Source organism: Phycodurus eques, chromosome 8 (genome assembly GCF_024500275.1).
Source record: "Phycodurus eques isolate BA_2022a chromosome 8, UOR_Pequ_1.1, whole genome shotgun sequence".
Lineage (NCBI taxonomy): Eukaryota > Metazoa > Chordata > Actinopteri > Syngnathiformes > Syngnathidae > Phycodurus > Phycodurus eques.
The window spans coordinates 13,974,462-13,996,110 of NC_084532.1; the positions used below are offsets into that span (position 1 = coordinate 13,974,462).

The following is a 21,649-nucleotide window of genomic DNA, read 5'->3' on the forward strand; positions in this document are numbered from 1 at the left end:
TGCTGATAACAATCATTGAACTCCTTCAGATATTAATTTTATACATGCATGGTGCGCTGTCTAATTTTCCTGCATATTTATCTTCTGCCTCTGTGCCTGCGCAAAAAAAAAAAATCCCAATTAAAAAAATCAAGTTGTTGCTTGCCACTGCAACACCAAGTTTGGATTAAAAAAAAGCACAGGCCTTGCTGTGAGGGATGTTCAAAACTGGACTTCTGTGCTCCCTCACGAAACAGGATTTGAATGACAGTGTTGGAATTGACAGAAGTGGATGAGAAGGATGTTGCTTTATAAGGTCTTCTCTGGCCTGAGGACGAGGGTGACAGGAAGAAAGATCTGGGCCATGGAGAGAGAGAGAGAGAAGGAGAGAGGGAATGGCCCTGAGCTGACAATGTTGCCCTAATGTGAATGACAAGGTCTGTGCACAGATCAGCCCTCAAACCAGCCTGGATGTGTGGGAGATGGATGATGGCGGATGAAGGCAAAGTCAGAGTGGAAGCGAGGGAGGAATAAGAAGAGACATGGGGAGGTGAGGGTGGGGTTTGAGGGTGTCCAGCCTTCAAATGCGTTGGCCTTAATGGCATGGACAGCTCTGACATTTAACCACTGAGTCATCTTTGGATGAGCGGAGGTGGTGGTTTCTTAAAAATGTAAATGTTCACGAGGCGCTTACCAACAAAGTAAATCTGCACAGGAGAAGGGAATTGTTAGCGCTCCTTATTTAGTCCCTCCTAAAGAGTTTCCCTGTACTCGGTTCTGCTTGGTGGCCAGCTCAATTCTCACACCACTACAGCTCATAATACACAATAGGTTGCCCGGCCAAAGGTGCCCTGTGGAGTTCCCACAATAGCAAACTAGCAGAGCAAGTCTGGGTCATTGATATCGTCAAGGTTTCCCTATTGATGCCGGTTACCTTGTCATAACATCCTCGTTATTCCAGAAAGACAATTTCATACAGGGATGATCAAATTACTCCAAAGTAACAAAGGAAGTGCCTGTTGTCAATATCGGAGTAGCATGTGAATGTGTGCTGAAATATCATGACAATAGATAACCTTTTCTTTCTTGGCTCAGGTTGAACTTGAAAGCAAAGTACAGGAGGGTAGAGCAGGTTCATTATCTGAGCGATATTCTTTACTTTACCTTGGTAAGGACCACCACTAAAGAAGCTAATATGGGGTTGCCATGGCAGCCAGTGTAAAAAACAAAATCACAGTTTAAAGTACAATTGTAGTATTACGGCAAACATTTGCTTCAGAAGGGTTCGCAATACATAACACTAAGGATTTGGTGATACTTTTTATTTATTTATTTATTTTTTAAATCTTTTTATGGTCAATTGATAGCAAGATCACGCAAAAATCAAACGATGACACATTTAGGGAGAGTTTTTCTTCCACTTCTGTGCAGCATTGCAAAGTTGTGGAACTCTTGCCTTAAGTTCTCATTGAATTATGTATGAATCGTAATCACAAAATTCAGGCATACACGAAGTGGGTATTTGATGATGTTGCTGATGCAAATTAGGATTGTTAGGATTTGGTGATGGTCTGCTTTCCTATGACTACCATTGTAGTTTTGCTGATCAAATTTGTGATTATTAGTAGTGCAATTTGAAGACGTTTCAGCCAGTCACGTTGGTGTTTGAGAGGAAAGCCTAGAGTTACATTTATGTGTCTCACAAGCGGGAGGACATTCCTGGTGAGGGTGCTGCTGGCTGCCCGCAGGTACAAACCGGCCTCCTCTGTCTGTCTGCTGATATCAAACCGCAACGTGATCTGTTTAGTTGCCTGACTTAATGCCCACCTGCTCACACGCCTCTAGTGTGTGTGTGTTTGTGTGTTTACGTCTTGACTTCCTCTGTCTCGTCACAGATGGAATGTTGCCTGTCTTTATCTGCAGCCCTGCAATTACAGACATACAGACACACACAGGAAATTATGTATGGTTCCCTGCTGGAAAAACAAAAGCCTAAACTGGACACGTCCCTGTCTGAATCTTGTGCACATTTGGCCAATTTTTGATCACTTGATTTGGTGGCACCTGCACAATCTTAAGAAATTCAAGATACACTACAAGATACACTATATATAGATAGTCAAAACTAGGCATTTATAAAGATTTTTTTTTTTTTATAAATGCCTAGTTTTGACTAACTGCCTGATATCTACATAAAAAATGTTATTGTGGTTACAATTTGCAGTCGTGTGTGTGTGTATATATATATTATACTTTACGGCGATCTGATCGGTATCGGCCGATAATTAGCATTTTATGCTGATCGGCTTTCATGTCATAATTCGCCGATCCGATCAATGATGTCATCGATCGGCTCTGCACGAGACATTTAACTCCGCGTCTTCGTCGCGTTATGAATCCAAAAGCGAGTTGATTTTTAGCCTTGTCACGTGTCTTGTGGCGCAGTACTGTAACTATCAGACAGCCAATTAAGTTTTTTCAATCTTGGTGTGGGACTATTTTGCGGTGTCTCAGACAAACAACACGTAAGTTATTTGCAGTCTGTGCATAACTGAAGTATGTCGTGGGGAACGTCATCGAAATGCTTCAACACAACAAATTTGATCGGGCACCTGAAGAATGTACACGAGGAGGAGCATGCCGCGTTCAAGCAACGCAGCGTGGGGGGGAAGGAAAAGTCAAATGGACGTAAACTCTGGACAACACCCGTCCATATAGCCATATTAGAAAGTTAGAGTGAGCATGTCATTAACAGTATTTGTTAAAGTAAGTTAATTACAGTAAGTTAGCAGAACATTATTTCTGTCATGTTGTAATGTTGAGTTGACCTAAATTTATGTCAGTGGCCAATCCTTGAAGGCCCCCTAGAGGACATTGATGTTTTAACTTTTGTCTAAAATGCTCGAGAATAATTTTGAACATACAGTACTCGGTATACAGTACACAAGTATATATAATTAATGAACAAGTCATTTAAATAGACACATTGTCAATCACAGTGTACATATAGTCAAACAACCATTGACACTCATATTCACACTATAAAAACTATTTCGTCTTCACTGAACATAAGAAGCATGTTTTTGGCATTTGGGAGAAAGCCGGGGTACCTGGAGAAAACCCACACAAGAACAGGGAGAACATGCAAGCTCCACAAAGGAAGGCCGGCATGTGGATTCAAACCCCCAATGTGCGACCCACTAGTGTATTGTCTTGCCAAATGTAGAGCATTGTCAATAAAAATCATTGAATCCTATGTATTGTATTTATTTAATGCAATTTAACAGTGTTACAAATATTTCATGGCTTTCAATTTGTCGATGTAAGTTTAATCTTTATTTTTTTCTTTCAAATATATATATTTTTTTACTCTTAGGAACGAGCTAATACCACTACGTTTTTTTAAATAGATTTTATTGTTCTCAGTTTTCCCTTATTTTTGTCCAAAGACAATGAATTGCAGACCTTGCTATTCATTAAACAACATTACAATGTATTTTTTTTCACCGTGAGGGGGGATTACTAAGAGTACATAAAGTCCATGCGTCTATGGATTTTGCAGTAGAGAATAATGGCATGAGAGAGGAACAAACTGAGGAGAAAGAGCGAGAAGTGAGTAATAGCCACTAGGTTGCAGGAAGAGTATACCTCTCCCTCACTTTACACTCACTTCCTTTGACATACACACCTAAAATGCAAGAGAGACTCCTTAGGGCACCAAATAATAACGTCCCCTGTCATTATCGTCACCCGGGCGAAGCACCCTCCAGTCTCTAACACAATCCGTGTCGTGTCATTTACATTGTGTGGTAAAATGGGGACATCAATAGCCTCATCCAAAAGCAGAGCAAGTCCCTTCCTCTCTGATTCTCAAGTGCTTTAATAGCCGGCAATCACACTCTTGAGTTGTGCCTTGTCAGAACTGGGAAGAGAACGAGCGACATTCAACCAAAACCCGACTGATGAAACTCAGCACAGCCAAAGCTTACCTTGAAACCAGTTGTTTTAATGCAACAATCTTGCATTTTCAGACAGGATTTCAAGAAAAACCTCATTAATTTATATTGTCACAAAAGTTATACTCACGGGAGGGGTACCTGCAGCTTGTAATTTGGGTGCTTGTGCTTTTGGAGGGAGACTGCAGGATGCTGAGGTTTGGGAGGGGCACCGGTTGAGTTTGGGGGGGTTGACTATGAAGGGGTTTGTGGGATATGTGGTGCAGCTGTTAAACCTAAGAAGATTGGTTGGGACTGCTGAAAATAGACAAGATGAAGCACGCACACTCAGGGGCCAATGCTTTTGCACGCATATTTACTTATGTAAAAGGCCAGTGAATTGAGATCTGTCATAAAGACCCATATTTCATCGGAAATAAACAGTAACTTGCCACAAAGGCTCGGCATCAACTCTTATAAAGGACATCTCCACCACGACTGTCCAGTTTGGTTATATGACTCAATTGTTCATTTTTAAATTAATAGACAGAAATTGTTACAAAATACAGGTAATCCAAAAAACAAGTCTATTTGAAGCATTCACATCCATAGCATTGTAGTCATCTTTTTGCTGCATGGCCTCATACCGTAAAAGGCAAGACTGTGTGTGGCATGCGGCGACAAATGCGGGGATGGCGAGCATGGTATACTGGTGTTAGACCACAGACAGACCCAAGGTGCCGTCGTATGTGTGCCTTCATCATATCTGGACCTGGGCAGAAATAGAATAATACAAAAAATAAATTATGATCAGAATCATTTTAGGTGTTGGTTGATATTACACGCTATTAAAATGTCATTTAATACACACACTTAGTGCTGCAGCACACACAACAAATTTAAGGTTTTCTTTCATATAATTTCATACCACGTTTGTAGTGGAAATGTGTGTTTAGAATTACTGGCTAATGAGTAACATAACTCGATGGAATAACTCTTCAGTAATGCCCTTCATCTCCCCTATATAAGTCAAACAGTGTTTTTTATATGTACAACAAGCCCACTCACAACCTATAAACACTGTGGGTGGTCTTGAGAAAAAAAGATGAAGAACCCACTTGAGTGTACATTTGCACGTGAGTCATCTTTTTTTTTTTTTTTCTTTTCCCTTAAAGCAGTACATCAGTTACGTTTCAGTGATCTCAGCATGTTGGCCAAAATGTATAAAATTACACCGTCAGCTGCTCTGTTCTGCATCTCATACACTGACTACAAAAAGTGTCACTTTTAGAAGTTGTGTTAAAATGTTTGCGAGAGAGAGAGAGATTGAAAGAACCCACCCATAATGAAAGGGGTGTCTGCCGAAAAGATCCGACATGTCTCCAATTGTAAGTAAATTCTGGGCTCATTTGTGGCCGCTTAGCCCATTCAAATTCCAGTTGAATATAATATTTAAAAGTGTATTTTAAGCCGCTTTGAACACAATACTTTGGAAAGATTTCTCAGAGATTTTCCCCACCCTATTCTTTGCTCTAAGAGGCATTTGGTTCTTGGCAAACATTCGGCAAAGGTTAGTGCAAGAGCTTCTATCTAAAAATATACAAAAGTGCACAAATGCTGTGTTTAAGCATTTTTGGTTTGCATACACAACTGCCCCCCCCCCCCCCCCCCCCTCCCCCCGATCTTAAAGTACAAATTTGCATGCAGATGCTCAGGCCAATTTCAAGGATCTCCTTTTACCCATATAGTAAGTCTCTTTCTTTACAGGCAGTAAGTCTTTTGTTATTTAAAGCAGTCTACACAATGCTCTGTTGAAAGCCATGCTGCACATAAACGCTGTTGTAATAAATTAACTTGATAATTCAAAGAAATTATAGCGACAAACTGTAAATGCAGTTGCTAAAGAAAACACAAATCGCTCTTTAAAATGGTTGAAAGGTGGCTTGCAACAAAGAAACTTGTCAGTAAAATATATTTCTTCAGAATTCCTCACAGCCAGATCACAGAGAGAGAACAATGGCTGACCTTGGTTGGATGAAAAATTGCTTCAATTGTTCAAATTTGGCTTTGATGTTAAAAAAAAGTGAGAAGAGTAAGCACAGGAAGTCTGCAACAGGAAAAATTCGATCTTTTGTGCTGCCTACGACTGATCTTGTTTCCAGTTCTCAAAATTGCATTGAGAAAGTATTTTCTTCTTTATGCTCTCAGGATCCCCTACAGTTTCATTTCCATCTCTTTCAGTCAATAAAAATCGGCAAAAGTAAATGTATATTTGTGGATAAGTTGACCAAGCTAATGTTAGTAATTTATTGGGTATTGGACAGATGTAACGTCTCAGCAAGCGAAGGCTCCCATGACCTATTGATTCATAATATTTTCTCCCATGTGTAGGGCCACTCCCCACAGATGCCACAACCCTTTATATTGTCTGCCTATTGCGTTTCATCCACTAACAATTCTATTAGTAGCCGGCAGCCAACATGTAACGTCCATTATTTGACTTGACTTGAGTGAATGAGTGGAAGGAAACCGAGCCGAAGCTAAGGAAAGCAATAAATGTACTGTGCGTGCTAAACAAATAGCCATTGTCAGTATTATGGACCACTAAAGGATTGCTATGGCTACTTAAAATCAAGTGTTGTTCCACCAAGATCATTACACAGTTGTTTTTTGTGAAATTGGTAGTTTTTGTGGACAATCATACATTGGATTAATAACCGTCCGCCCTTTTTGGGAGCAGAACACAGGTTACAATTTTCATTTGGATCACATTCAAATGTGTGCGTTTGTAACGGTGCTTGAGCTGCTTTTCCTCATTGAGACAATACCATCCAAGACACGGGTAACAGTTTCATTTAAACTGATAATATTATTGGATTCTGGTTTGTTTTGTTGAACAACCCTTGCACATCATAACAATTAGAACGTATCAGGTGGCATACGTGATGGTTGTTGCCTATGCATTTCCAGTTCACTTTTAAGTTCCCTTCTTTTTAAATCCCTCCCAATTGAAATTTACTTGCAATCTACAATTCCTATGTTGGAAAAAAAATATTCACTTTTCTGCTCACTACATTGGTGCAAATTATGGGATAAGCTGCATGTTTAGGTTTTGTTTAAACCAAATGTGCTGCCAGCTAAATGGGCCGTGTTACAAATGATCAGACGTTTGAACGTTTCATAGCCACATGGTATTAATCATAAAAATGCTGATACTCACGACTGACTACTTCAACTTCTTGCTTTGGTCTTCACTGGTTGTAATCTTTTTCAATACAGTATACTGTAGGTAATCTTGTTTGAATCACAATTTGTTTCTGTCTTAATCATCCTTTGGCGGTCACTTCATTTGAAGGTGTGCTGCTTTGTCAGCTCTCAAGTTGCATTCGCAAGACGCTGAGCGATTATTTTAGGCTATCCCGTAGCCATTTTTTCTCTCCTATGACAGCAGGGTCAGGCAGGCAATAATCACAGGGCTTACGAGTGATCAAGGGCGGGAATGAGCAAAGGAAAACAAACACGAGAGTTATGACTCCAACTCTCACCAAACAATTGAGGGCTATGTTGAAAGTTTGATGGACAGATGTTCTCTGTGGAAAGTAACCACTTTTTGGCCTTGAAATAAAATTTAATAACTGACATCCAATTGAGAAGCATTGGTAAAAATACTAAACATGTTGGTTCTTCTTGTCAAAACAAAGCCAGAACCAAATAAAAGCGGCATAATAGGCCGTAGCATATACTGCTGATAATTGCTATTGATTTTGGTTGAGAGGTTAGTTAGTTTTATTAAGTAAAACATTTTTAATACAGTACATCTAATCAGTTTTTATCCTGAAACCCATTAGGGCCGAGCTCCAGAGCTTGCTTACATTATTTACCTTATTATGTTTGATTGTGCAATTAACACACTGACTTTGGTAGTTTATCAGAATATATCTGGTTTTACCATATTGTGTCTGTTTGTAATGAAACTAGTACAGACATCATGTAGCACTAGACCACCCAGAACAACTAACTTTCCAAACTTAAAAAAACAGTGTTAATTATATCCATCCTCTAGGTGTGTCTCTCTGCTCAAAACAGACATCTGAGTGAACACAAAGGCCTTTTGGAGAGAATTGTTTGGTTAACATGTTGCCCAAATGTATGGCATACTGCATGGACATTTTTGGCAGAGATTGCAAATACTGTATATTAAAAGTTGTTGGATGGTCACAATCACCCAAAGACAGGACAAGGTTTTTGTACTTGAAGTACACAACAATGAAAGGGTAAGGGCAATGGCACAAAATTTTGAATTTTCAAACTGATATTGTGAAATCTTAAAGAATTCCACAAAACTATGAGTCAGTCCTCTGATTCAATAGAAGGCCATAATATTCATTATTGGAATTTTGATCCAATTGATCCAGCCATACTTTTATCACACAATGATCGTGGCCTCAATGAGATGCACTACAAGACTATACTGTATATAAACTGTGTTCATTTATTTGTACTAGATTTTTAAAGAATGAACATTGGTGTGTTGACGTTTTTGGTTGATTGGTAAATTATTGCTCTAAAGTGTCAAAACATTAGACGTTTTAAAAAAAATCTATTCATTAGTTTGTTTGTTTGTTTTTTTACATTTTGACACAAAATTTCATGCCCCCCATGCAAACAAAAAAAAAATTAAGTATTCTGAATTTCAAGTTAATTTGAATGATATAGATTATGTTAGGTAATACTGGAATTGTGTCGTAGTGTAAAAGAAAGCATTTCTTCGAAATTGTCAGGTCAAATAATTTGGGGGGGAAAAAGTGCTAAAAATGACAAATCATTTCCTTTAATTTCTCTAACGTCATTTCACACTTTCTTCTCATTTCATGCTGAAAGATATACATGTTCAAGAACTAATAAACAAACATTTACTTCAAAATTCAGCCGGGGTATGAATCCTTTTGGGCTGAACTGTACATGCAAACGATCACCTACACCTCTTTGCATACCTGTTTCAGACCACGAAAAAACTAATCTATTGCACCTGTGTGCAGCTGGTGGCGTTCATTCAAAAAGAAACCCCCTACGTTACACAAAGGTTAATGGCAATACAAATTCACATGCTGGGTTGGCACTTTGCCATCATTGATAAATTCTACGCAAACACTGAGGCAGCACGATGGTGGGCTCATGTTTACGATGATGCCGCACAATCTCAGTGTAAATGAGGCAATAAAGACGTGGAGTTAGTGTTCACTCAGAGCTTTGATCCTGTGCTCATTTGTCCCTGGGATTGTTGTTTTTGAAGTGAAAAGGATTTCCATGTTCTAAAACCTAAAAATGAGGACACCCAGAAGGAACTAATAATCAGTAGAGCAGCACAGGCTCACAGCATCTGACCTACGATGGAAAAGAATACCAACAAAAAACGTCCATTATTCCTGTCCACTGCTTCCCTCATAATGTTTCTATGTGCTATCCGCCACAGATCAATGGCTTAATCGTGTTCCTGTTGTATTTGGGCTGGGATGCTGTTGAAAGCTATTTGCACCATGTAGGGAGGCTAATGACCCTGATGCTCTTTGTTTGGCCGGGAGCTCTGATGAAGCGAAGGTAAGTAAACTCATGTATTCTCCAGGGGCCAAGCTAATGAGTGGGAATGAGAACACGAGCTATGGTTCATCATCTACTTAGCAAGTTCGGACTTTTGACCTGCTCGTACAATGATAATTGCAGTATTTCAGTAATAGTGATATTTAAATAAATCAACGACCTTAGTCATTACCGGACAGTGACACTTATGCTTTGCAATAAAATCTGGATATTTCAGATTTCATTCTTTGCCATATTAGAGTATACTTATTACTTTTAATTTCTTGAATATTGACAGTACTAAAAATACTATGTAAAAGTATATATAACAGCAGTCTGACTAAAATCAACATTTAATGAACAGTAAAACTACAAACAAAAAATTTACTTTAGAAAACCTACACTCTGCCATTATTTTTCAGCGCTACACTATTCTGGCACCATGGAGCCATGCATGTCACACACAAATGTCATGTTGTGTTATGGTGTGACGTAAGGTGGCGTGAGTTGTGCTGTGATTGAAAGGATTTGATTCAAATCAAGTCTGGCTACCTCTCACTACTTTGGCACGCATAGAAATATTTAAGCTTGTGACTATAAAAGAAAAAGGGCAAAAAAGAGTGACTACAAGAATAAGGACCCAAGTGCACTGTGTATATGTGTGTGCATAAGCGCTTTAGTGTGTGTTGGTAATCCCTCCACCGGCAGACTAATGATAGGTCTTATCGACACCCAGCAGTCAATGCGAGCCTTTGTCTCCTCTCAGGAGGCTTGACAGAAAGCTTTGGAGGGCCCCTGCCTCTGAGTCTGTTCGTTCTTTCAGCCACTGATAAAAATGAATGCGAAAATCGCCACTGTTTTAATGCTTCATAAGCACAATACATCCCAGTTCTTTTTTTCTCAAAGAAAAAAAAAAACAAACACTCTGCCACTCAGGATGGTTTATGGACACAAGTGTGTTAGTGCACAAATGTGGGAATGCCCAGATAGAACTAATAATATATAAGTACTGTTCTCTAAGGGATAAAAACACTAGTGTCAAGGCTTCCTTTACTCCGATGGCATGTTTTTTTTTTTTTACAGTTTCAGGAGTTAAGCTTAAGGGTTTTGGGGAAGCTATTGTTTCCTGCTGATTCTTGACCTCAACCTCATTTACAACTGGTAATTGCTTCACTCCCTATGAAAAGGCATTGAAAAATGAAAGAAAAATGACTGATTGTACTTAAAGTTGTACAATATCTTTTCACTCTGGAAATTGTACAAACAGTCCTAATGTTGGACGACAATTATAGTGTTAGCCTTTTGAGGTACAGTACAGCCCTGCGATTGGCTGGCAACCAGTTCAGGGTGTACCCCGCCTCCTGCCTGATGATAGCTGGGATGGGCTCCAGCACTCCCGCGACCCTTGTGAGGATAAGCGGCTCAGAAAATGGATGGATGGATGGGTACATTAGTTGACATTGTTCCTTGTTCAATAAAAGTAACCTTCTCCTCTACCCCTTAGTTCACAACTTAGGAGTAGAAACACTTAAATTCTACCTTATTCTTTTGTTTACTTTGAAAATCGACTAAAGCCGTGAAATAAATATCAACAGACTGACTGAATGCCTTTTAAATTACAATACCAAATAAAACATGATTATGGTGCATCATAACTGCCAAAATCTCTGGTCTGGTTTACTGTAGTCACAAATTCCTTGTGTGTTTCCAAATTCTTTGTTTTCAACATACTTGGTCAATGAAGAGGATTCTGATACACTGTTTATGTAACACACCCCTTAAATCATTTTGAGACTGCTGCCATGTCAAAGTCAATAAAATGGGAGGTCCATTAGGTTTATTCTTTATTGTTGATGACGAACGGAGTCATTTTGTGCCCCTCACCGCTGTAAACCGCCGCCCGTCTTCCGCTCGTCCTTTTGGCGCGAGCGTGAAAGTGACAATGACTCGCTCTGTCCCGCTGTCCTGCAGTGAATCAATCGGACTTGACTGAGTGACTCACTTGGCTGTCACTTCCCGTAAGCGTCTTTTGAAATATGACACCATGTGACAAAGTGTGGCGTTGAGCTCTCTGCCTGTGCACGCGAAAATAAAGCCACCCTACCTCTTTTCGTCCTGCAGGTTTAGAGAGACTTGGACTCAAAGAGCAAAGAGAGAAGACACTCAAGAGGAAATGAGTGGAGAGTGGGTGGTTTGAAGATACTGTACTTTTTTCCTTTTTTGTTCTTCTTCTTCAGTCCCTGGCTTTACGTGCTTTATTTGAGCAGGTTCCTAAAACAATAGGCTGGTATGTAGTTGTGCATGTGTTTACATTCATTCTAGTTTGTTCATGCATGGTGCAGACATCAAATCCGATGAATGAAAGAGGGGGAACAAAAACAATTTCTTGATATGCAATGTAAGGATGTGTGAAAAAAAAAAAAAAAAAAAAAAGGGTCCGATCAAGCAGTCGTTGGACCGCTGACCTCTTGTTTCCTGTTTTTGTAAAGGCTGTCTTTGGAGGCCACAGGAGATGGAAGAAAAACCTGGAGCCATGCAAAGGCAGCTCTCTGCTGTGTCCAGGCGACAGGAACAATTATGGTGAAAAGAGAAAGATGGCACATGTGTGTGTGTGTGTGTGTGTGTGTGTGTGTGTGTGTGTGTGTGTGTGTGTGTGTGTGTGTGGGCAACTAAAGTGAAGTGACCACGAAGCTGTGACTGCTAAAGAAAGAAAGAACAGAAGGGAGGTATAGGAGGAAAAAGAACTGTTGAAGATTGAAAATAACCATTGAATACTATTGCCTTAATATAAAAGCATTAAGATGAAATGAACATATTTAATACAATACACTGACTGAGGATATGGAACATGGTTATTATGGGTGGCCTACGGCAGTTTTTACCGGTTTGTGGTCTTATCATTCTTGTCAAAATGCAATTGTACTGAAACTTGCACTCAAATTATGTTTTGCGTAAATGCCTGGACATGGATACAGAAAAAAATTCAATAATACAATGCATACGTCTCAACTATATAAAAGAATAAAATAAAAATTAGGGCCATAAATCTGAGTGTGGTGTTTAATTTTGTGTCCAATACTATAAAAGCTTGGACAGCGATGCAGTCATCAGAGCTGGTGACCAGAGGTTGTTGTCATGACAAAGGCAAAGAAAAAAAACATTTTCTTCCCTTCTCCACCGCATCTCCTCTTTTACTACCCCCTTCTCCATGCTCATCTTGCATGGGTCAGTGTTTTAGTGCTGCACACAGACAGACAGACAGACATAGAGAGCGAGAGACAGACAGAGAGAGAGAGAGAGAGAGAGAGAGAGAGAGAGATGCAGTTAACTGAAAGGTGGCTCTTTTCCCAGTTTTGCTAGTCTTTTGCTTGTTATGCTCTACAGTATGTGGTAATTATAGACTATTTAGGCCATCTAATGGATGTTAGAGGAGTTAATAATAATGCATTTGGTTACAGTCTACAATATATATCATATTACATTATGCTATATTATATGATATTAAATGAATTTCTCATGTATTCTTTAAAAATCGATACAGCACTTTATACATAGGTAGAGGGAAAATGAAAAGAAATGTCACATTGCATAGACATATACCAGTACCTCGGGGCTGTGAGAAAGGTGTATGTTAGTTAAAATAAATATGCAATCTCGAATGTTACAAATTTATACATAACACGTTAAATTTTCACTGCTCACGGAAATTCAGAAATTCAATCTGACGCGCTAACTTTTCCGCACATTCCAACAACAGAGCTCACTCAGAGTGCAATTCCGAACGCATGCCGAGAATCATGACGGCCTCGCTGGCACCGCCATATTGATAGCTGTTATCATATCATATCATGTCTGTTGCGACTGCATCCGTTTAAGCTTAGCTCACGAGACGGCAGATTTATTTCTTGGAACTACTTCAGAGAGCGCATCTCTCAAGTTAAAAAATGTCAGGTAAAAGGGCAAGTTACGCTGCTCCTTTCAAGAAGAAAGTCATCACTATTGCCGACCAAGATGGGAACCGTGAAGCAGCTTGGCAGTTTGACATAAACAAAGCTAATGTGAGATTCTGGACGAAATCCAAGGAGAACCTCCTACCCCATAAGACTGTACTATTTCCAAACAGCACTATATACAGTGGGTACGGAAAGTATTCAGACCCCCTTAAATTTTTCACTCTTTGCTGTGTTGCAGCCATTTGCTAAAATCATTTAAGTTCATTTTTTTCCTCATTAATGTACACACAGCACCCTATATTGAGAGAAAAAAACATTCAAGAACAGTCACGGAGTTGTTCTGAAGCCACTCCTTCATTATTTTAGCTGTGTTTTTAGTTAGGGTGATTGTCTTGTTGGAAGGTGAACCTTCGGCCCAGTCTGAGGTCGTGAGCACTCTGGAGAAGGTATTCGTCCAGGATATCCCTGTACTTGGCCGCATTCTTATTTCCTTCGATTGCAACTAGTCGTCCTGTCCCTGCAGCTGAAAAACACACCCACAGCATGCTGCTGTCACCACCATGCTTCACTGCTCAGACTATATTGGACAGGTGATGAGCAGTGCCTGGTTTTCTCCACACATGCCACTTAGAAATAAGGCCAACAATTTCTATCTTGGTCTCATCAGATCAGAGAATCTTAATTCTCACGATCTTGAAGTCCTTCAGGTGTTTTCTTTTTTTTTTTTTGCAAACTCCATGCAGGCTTTCTTGTGTCTTCCACTGAGGAGAGGCTTCCGTCGGGCCACTCTGCCATAAAGACCCGACTGGTGGAGGGCTGCAGTGATGATTGACTTTCGAGAACTTTCTCCCATCTCCCGACTGCATCTCTGGAGCTCAGCCACAGTGATCTTTGGGTTCTTCTTTACCTCTCTCACCAAGGCTCTTCTCCCCCAATTGCTCAGTTTGGCGGGACGGCCAGCTCTAGGAAGGGTTCTGATCGTCCCAAACGTCTTCCATTTCAGGATTATGGAGGCCTCTGTGCTCTTAGGAACCTTAAGTGCAGCAGAAATATTTTTGTAACCTTGGCCAGATCTGTGCCTTGCCACAATTCGGTCTCTGAGCTCTTCAGGCAGTTCCTTTAACCTCATGATTCTCATTTGCTCTGACATGCAGTGTGAGCTGTAAGGTCTTATATAGACAGGTGTGTGGCTTTCCTAATCAAATTCAATCAGTATAATCAAACACAGCTGGACTCCAATGAAGGTGGAGAACCATCTCAAGGATGATCAGAAGAAATGGACAGCACCCGAGTTAAATATATGAGTGTCACAGCAAAGGGCCTGAATCCTTATGGCTGTGTGATATTTCAGTTTTTCGTTTTTAATAAATCTGCAAAGATTTCCACAATTCCGTTTTTTTTCTGTCAATATGGGGTGCTGTGTGTACATTAATGAGAAAAAAATGAACTGAAATTATTTAGCAAATGGCTGCACTATAAGAAAGACTGAAACATTTAAGGGGGTCTGAATTCCGTGCCCACTGTGTGTGTGTGTGCGTGTGTGTGTATGCGTGTGTATGTGAATTAATGAAGTACTAGTTTCATGAAACGTTTTTAAAAGTTCAACCAGTAAAAGGTAAAAACAGCAGAATGTTTGTGGAAAACAAGGACATGCTGGAGATGACAGACCACTAAAAGGTAAAAACAGCAGAATGTTTGTGGAAAACAAGGACATGCTGGAGATGACAGAGAGGATGTAGGAGGTGAATCAGGCAGGAAGTTAAAGTCTTCACTCGGCAGCTGTGAATCAACCAACACCAGAGAAACACATCCAAATATACACAAAACATGCAGACGAATGCAAACAGAAGATCCCACTGCAGGTATACAGCTGAATGAGGCAAACTGTAAGAAGGTCACCAGAGGTCACACAGTCACACAGTCAAGACAATGTGTAAGCCTGGGGTAAAGTGAGTTCTCTTACCTCTCTTTCATAACTTTTGTCTTTTCCCCCTCTGTGTTGGAGGCACTTGTTCTTGAGTCTTCCTCTTATGGCAGCCCCGGACATGACCTGAACTAGAACAGAGCCAAGAAGGGAAAGACAGGATGAAGTTAGCACATACTATAAACTTTATCATCAACTGGCAAGAACAATTAAATATATATCCATTTAATTTCCTTCGAGAATCCTGTTATTGCCACTTCAAGTCAATCTCACCACAGCGCGTTAAAAAAAGTATGAAAAAGATACGCGCAGATGGCTGTCATGACTAACTGCAGAATGTGCTTACATAAAAGTCAGGTATATTTACTTTGTTTTGTGTAGTGTTCAAACTTTTACAAATTTTTGGAAGGTAGAAGGAAACCGAGTGGTGTGTTTGAGGAGAGGAAAAAAAGTTTGCCCTGTGTAACAAGGAATGAGGTTCAAGTTAAGGTCAGGTAAGTCAGACTGGCAAAGTAGCAGTAAAGACACAATATACAGTACAATGATTATTTTTTTCTAAATAAGGCTGCCTCGTTGTCAGTCACAGTTTGCAAACCTGTATTGACTTGCTACTGTCTGCACACAGTGCTGCACACGTAATCTACTTCCTATAGTAGTTGACAATTAACTGTGCCACTGGGAAGCATGATTATCATCACTCCACTGTCTCATAAAATGACAGGGCTTGTGCGCGCGAGTATGTATATGTGTACAGGGCGTCTGATGAATTTGCTCACAGATGTGACAGCTGCCATCACATGCACCCGCACACACACACAAACACACACACACACACACAAGCGTTTTGTTGTCTCATTTGTATCATACAGCTGCACAGACAAAGCACTAAGGTTAAGCAAATTCTGTACAATGGCCAGTAGACAATGCAACATTCCCATCCATGGCCTATCTCACACACACTATCTTCGTGTTGGAAAAACACTAAAAACTAAATAAACGACTTGCACTGTCTGTCGTCTTTATTCCTGTGAACAGAACAGACAGCCTCGCTCCTCTCCTCATTCATTTTAATGATAAAACCTCCTCTGTCACTCTTTTTCCAGCTCCGCCACCACCATCCCCACCCCCACCCCCAAACCCGCACCGCACAAGCTGGGTGGAGACCCTCCCAAACAGCCACGCAGAAACAGTGATCCTTTGTTTAAAACACCCCAAACCCCCAGTCCACCGACAACACCCCCACACCTCACCACTCTACTTCTCTTTTGTTTGCCCTTAACCATGCTGTGGACGAGACTGTTTGGCGTTGAGGAAGGCATGCCTCATGACGAAGACCATGACTAAGCTAGGGATGTATGGAAGGGGGAGATACTTGGGGCTGGAACAAACAAACCAAAAAAATAATTGTCCTTTTTGCAATTGAGATTGTCCTCTTTTTCTTGCATGTGTCTCTATGACACTAAAAGCCACCTTCGATTCTACAGTCATAAATTCATATGCTGAAGGCATTTTGACTTTTTACCATTAGTAATTTTAAACACTAAAGCAACAATGTGGAAAAGCGAAACAAACCTGACTCTTGGTTTTATTTTCGCTTCATAAGAGGGAAAACATAATTTTACAAACACACAGCTCCAAAATAGCTGGGTTATATTCCACACAAGTCGCCCATAAAAATAGTCTCAGTACACAGTTTCAATATTTTTCTTCCAGCAGAGAAAATACTCAACTAGTCCTAGCAGAGTTAATTTTAGCCATTTCATTTTAGTACTGAAGCCAGTCCTGCGAATAAAACAAGTTCTTCTCTTCTAATTGGTCTCAAGGCAAGTACCATTTCAGGTGGTTTGGGTTTGACAGCGCAGTCTAAAAGTTCCTTTTTTTTTTTTTGTTTGTGCCAAAAACATAAATGGACAATTGGGTACAGATGCTATGGCGGTTCAGATCATTAACCCAAACTAATGTACAAATGTCAGGTTTATAAAAAAAACAAAACATATACAAACATATATATATATATATATATATATATATATATATATATATATATATATATATATATATATATATATATACACACACACACACACACACACACACAGTAGGTACGGAAAGTATTCAGACACGCTTACATTTTTCACTCTTTGTTATATTGCAGCCATTTGCTAAAATCATTTAAGTATTTTTTCCCCCTCAATGTACACACAGCACCCCATATTGACAGAAAAAAATTGCAATTGTTGAAAATTTTGCAGATTTATTAAAAGAGAACAACTGAAATCTCACACAGCCATAAGTATTCAGACCCTTTGCTCAGTATTTAGTAGAAGCACCCTTTTGCGCTAATAGAGCCATAAGTCTTTTCGGGAGTGATGCAATACGTTTTTCACACCTGGATTTGAGGATCCTGTGCCATTCCTTGCAGATCTTCGCCAATTCTGTCAGGTTGGATGGTGAATGTTGGTGGACAGCCATGTTCAGGTCTTTCCAGAGATGCTCAATTGGGTTTAAGTCAGGGCCATTCAGGAACAGTCACGGAGTTGTTCTGAAGCCACTCCTTCGTTATTTTAGCTGTGTGCTTAGTGTCATTGTCTTGTTAGAAGGTGAACCATTGGCCCAGTCTGAGGTTCTGAGCACTCTGGAGAAGGTTTTCGTCCACGATATCCCTGTACTTGGCCACATTCATCTTTCATTCGATTGCAACCAGTCATCCTGTCCCTGCAGCTGAAAAACACCCCCACATCATGATGCATGATGCTGCCACCACCATGCTTCACTGTTGGGACTGTATTGAACAGGTGATGAGCAGTGCCTAATTTTCTCCACACATACCGCTTAGAATTAAGGCCAAAAAGTTAATCTTGGTCTCATCAGACCAGAGAATCTTATTTCTCACCATCTTGGAGTCCTTCAGGTGCTTTTTAGCAAACTGCATGTGGGCTTTCATGTGTCTTGCACTGAGGAGAGGCTTCCGTCGGGCCACTCTGCCATAAAGCCCCGACTGGTGGAGGGCTGCAATGATAGTTGACTTTCTAGAACTTTCTCCCACCTCCCGACAGCATCTCTGGAGCTCAGCCACAGTGATCTTTGAGTTCTTCTTTATCTCTCTCACTAAGGCCCTTCTCCCCTAATTGCTCAGTTTGGCCAGCTAGGAAGAGTTCTGGTTGTCCCAACCATCTTCCATTAAGGATTATGGAGGCCACTGTGCTCTCAGGAACCTTAAGTGCAGCAGAAATGGTTTTGTAACCTTGGCGAGATCTGTGCCTTGCCACAATTCTGTCGCTGAGGTCTTCAGGCAGTTCCTTTTACCTAATGATTCTTATTTGCTCTGACATGCACTGTGAGCTGTAAGATCTTATATAGACCTAATCAAGTCCAATCATTATAATCAAACACAGCTGGACTCCAATGAAGGTGTAGAACCATCTCAAGGAGTGTCACAGCAAAGGGGGCGGCACGGTGGTGACTGGTTAGAGCATCTGCCTCACAGTTCTGAGGACCGGGGTTCAATCCCCAGCCCTCCCGTGTGGAATTTGCATGTTCTCCCCGTGCCTGCGTGGGTTTTCTCCGGGCACTCCGGTTTCCTCACACATCCCAAAAACATGCAGGATAGGTTAATTGACAACTCTAAGTTGCCCGTAGGTGTGAATGTGAGTGCGAATGGTTGTTTGTTTGTATGTGCCCTGCAATTGGCTGGCAACCAGTTCAGGGTGTACCCCGCCTCCTGCCCGATGATAGCTGGGATAGGCTCCATCACGCCCGCGACCCTTGTGAGGAGAACCAGCTCAGAAAATTGATGGATGGATGGACAGCAAAGGGTCTGAATACTTATGATTGTGTGATACTTCATTTTTTTTTTTTTTAAATAAATCTCCAAAAATTTCAACAATTCTGTTTTTTCTGTCAATATAGAGTGCTGTGTGTACATTAACAAAGAAAAAAAAGAAATTAAATAATTTTAACAAATGGCTGCAATATAACAAAGATTGAAAAATGTATGGGGGTCTGAATACTTTCCGTACCCATACCACATACCAACGTGTGTGTGTGTGCGCAACATGTATCTCAAAATCTACACGTACAGTATGTGTCATGGCTGCCTGCAGTTAGAGACGCAGACGGAGCATGACAGACACTGTGTGAGTGTGAACATGCATGTGTGTGTGTGCATGCAACTCCCAGTGATGCAGCTCAGCCTTGATCTAGACTCCCACCTCCCTCGGACTCTCCCGCTGCACCTCCTTCATTAATCAATAGGATGGATGAAGACAGACTTCTGCTGGGATGCGAGGCAAAACAATAGATGGCGTGTGTGAGTGTGAATGTAAAGGAGGCAGAAACGTCCTCGGGGAGAACCTAGCAGACATGATGCAAGGCTTCAAGGCTTCCTGCCCACACAAAATACATTCGCACTGGATTCGCTTTCTTGTACCAGCCGAAAAAACAGACTCCATTTGATAGATGATTTGCATACATTATGTGTCTGTATGTGTGTGTGTGTGTAAGAACCCAAACCAACTGAAAACGGCTTCATCCAAAAGATGAGGAAAAAAAATAATCTCCTTTGATCAGGTGAGATTTTCACCCCAAATCCAAAAACTGTGCACGCACACAAAACAGTTATCACGTCTGATTCGTCAGTCTACACTCTTAACCCTTAATACGCGCAAACTAAAGAAAGAAAAAAAAACTCTTTAAATTAACAAAAAGTAAAAATGGAAACTTCACAAATGACAAGCCAGTCGTGAGACCATCTGAAGACAAAAATAGCTAATCTTGTGTGTCACCACAACTGATCTACTTGGTGTATCTATTGAAGCACACCCTTGAGGAGAGCACGTTGTTAGCAGTGCTCATTGTGACTTGGCAAGTGACATTATTTCTCATTAGTGTGAGTCAACTCTAATTCAACTAGAGTAAAGCTGATTTTTTAATTGTAAATCATCTTGATTTACATGTATTATGTGTCTATGTTTAGGATGCATGCACCAATATACTTCACAAGCCATGCTTTAAACTGACTTTGACACCCATCAATCCATTTTCTGTACCGCTTATGCTCACGAGGATCGCGGGCGTGCTGGAGCCTATTCCAGCTATCTTCGGGCGAGAGGCGGGGTACACCCTGAACTGGTCGCCAGCCAATCGCAGTGACTTTGACATTTGTATTATAATTTCCAGTGGAAGAATATTGTTTGGACTATTACTTAATTTTAATGTAACCTATTTCAATCACATGGTCCACTATATTTCAAGCTTTTTAATGACCTCTGTAAATCAATTTCAAGACTTTTACTGAAGCAATCCTGAAATACGTGGCATGTGGTTTCAATTAGGAGTTACATTTGAGTTTTCTTTATAAGTAATCAGATAGAATGTGCGTTGTTTCCTGGTCTTCCAAGCCAATCGAAGCTAATCATATGTTATACAGCACTACATATACTGCATACAGTTGTGTTATGGCTATTATGTAAACACTCAGTTGCACCTTTCGTCTCAATATGATAGGGGGGAACAATAATCAAATAGTCAAGCAATTGATCGTTTTGAATTTAGTTGATTATGTAGAATTGATTGTTGATTAATCAAGTCTTTAAGTAATTGGGTTAAAATGAAGTGCAGTAGTTGGCTGCGCCCAGTAGAGGCACTGTTAATTAAATCCCAACAACTTTGTGGACTGAAGAAGAACAATATTACATTACCTATGGGTGTTTTGTTTTGTTCCATGTTTAATTGTTGAAACAACTGCTAAAAAAAATCCCCTTAATAAAGATGTATTTGTGAAAAATAACTTTTCATTCACAAAAAGCATAATTTTATTCCGATTAAATAAATGTGATTCATTACCTCTAGTTTCGATTGCTTGCCTTTCTCGCAGAGTAAAATAAAGTGACGAAAATCAATCATAATGAGGATTATTTGCTTTGAAAAGGCAGATGGCTCAGAAAGGCTCTTGTACTGAATCGGTGAGTGTGTTTTATTAGCTTGGGTAGTGGAAAGGTTCACTTAGGTCTTCCTTTAAGATACTTTTCATGTCGAAGAATCCACGTTAAAAGTAGCTGAAGCTTTAAGGACCTATTGACAACCAGCTCGCACATTACACCCAAATAAGACAATCCAGGGTGGTCTTCTGCAGAATGAAGAATGGGGGCAAAACGGCACTGAGTATCGATAAAGTTCTCCCCATTATGTTCCATTTTGTATGCAGGACAGCAGTCTGTAATTTTTATGGACTGTTGCTGCATGATACTGTGCTTTTGGTTTAGGAACCGCAGTGCCTATTT

At 40.3% G+C, this 21,649-nt stretch overlaps 1 long non-coding RNA gene across 2 annotated transcripts in view; it reads right to left on the minus strand.

Moving 5' to 3' along the window:
- Positions 1-1,018: 1,018 nt before the first annotated feature.
- LOC133406696 (uncharacterized) overlaps positions 1,019-21,649 on the minus strand; it is a 30,211-nt gene continuing 9,580 nt past the window's right edge. Inside the window, exons 2-4 of one of the 2 annotated variants that reach the window (XR_009769085.1) lie at positions 15,408-15,499; positions 4,562-4,686; positions 1,019-1,904 (exon numbers count right to left, since the gene is read on the minus strand). This is a non-coding gene — a long non-coding RNA (uncharacterized LOC133406696). Of the gene's footprint in view, positions 1,905-4,561; positions 4,687-11,911; positions 12,732-15,407; positions 15,500-21,649 lie in introns of those variants that run through there. The other variant, XR_009769086.1, reaches the window with a different exon arrangement.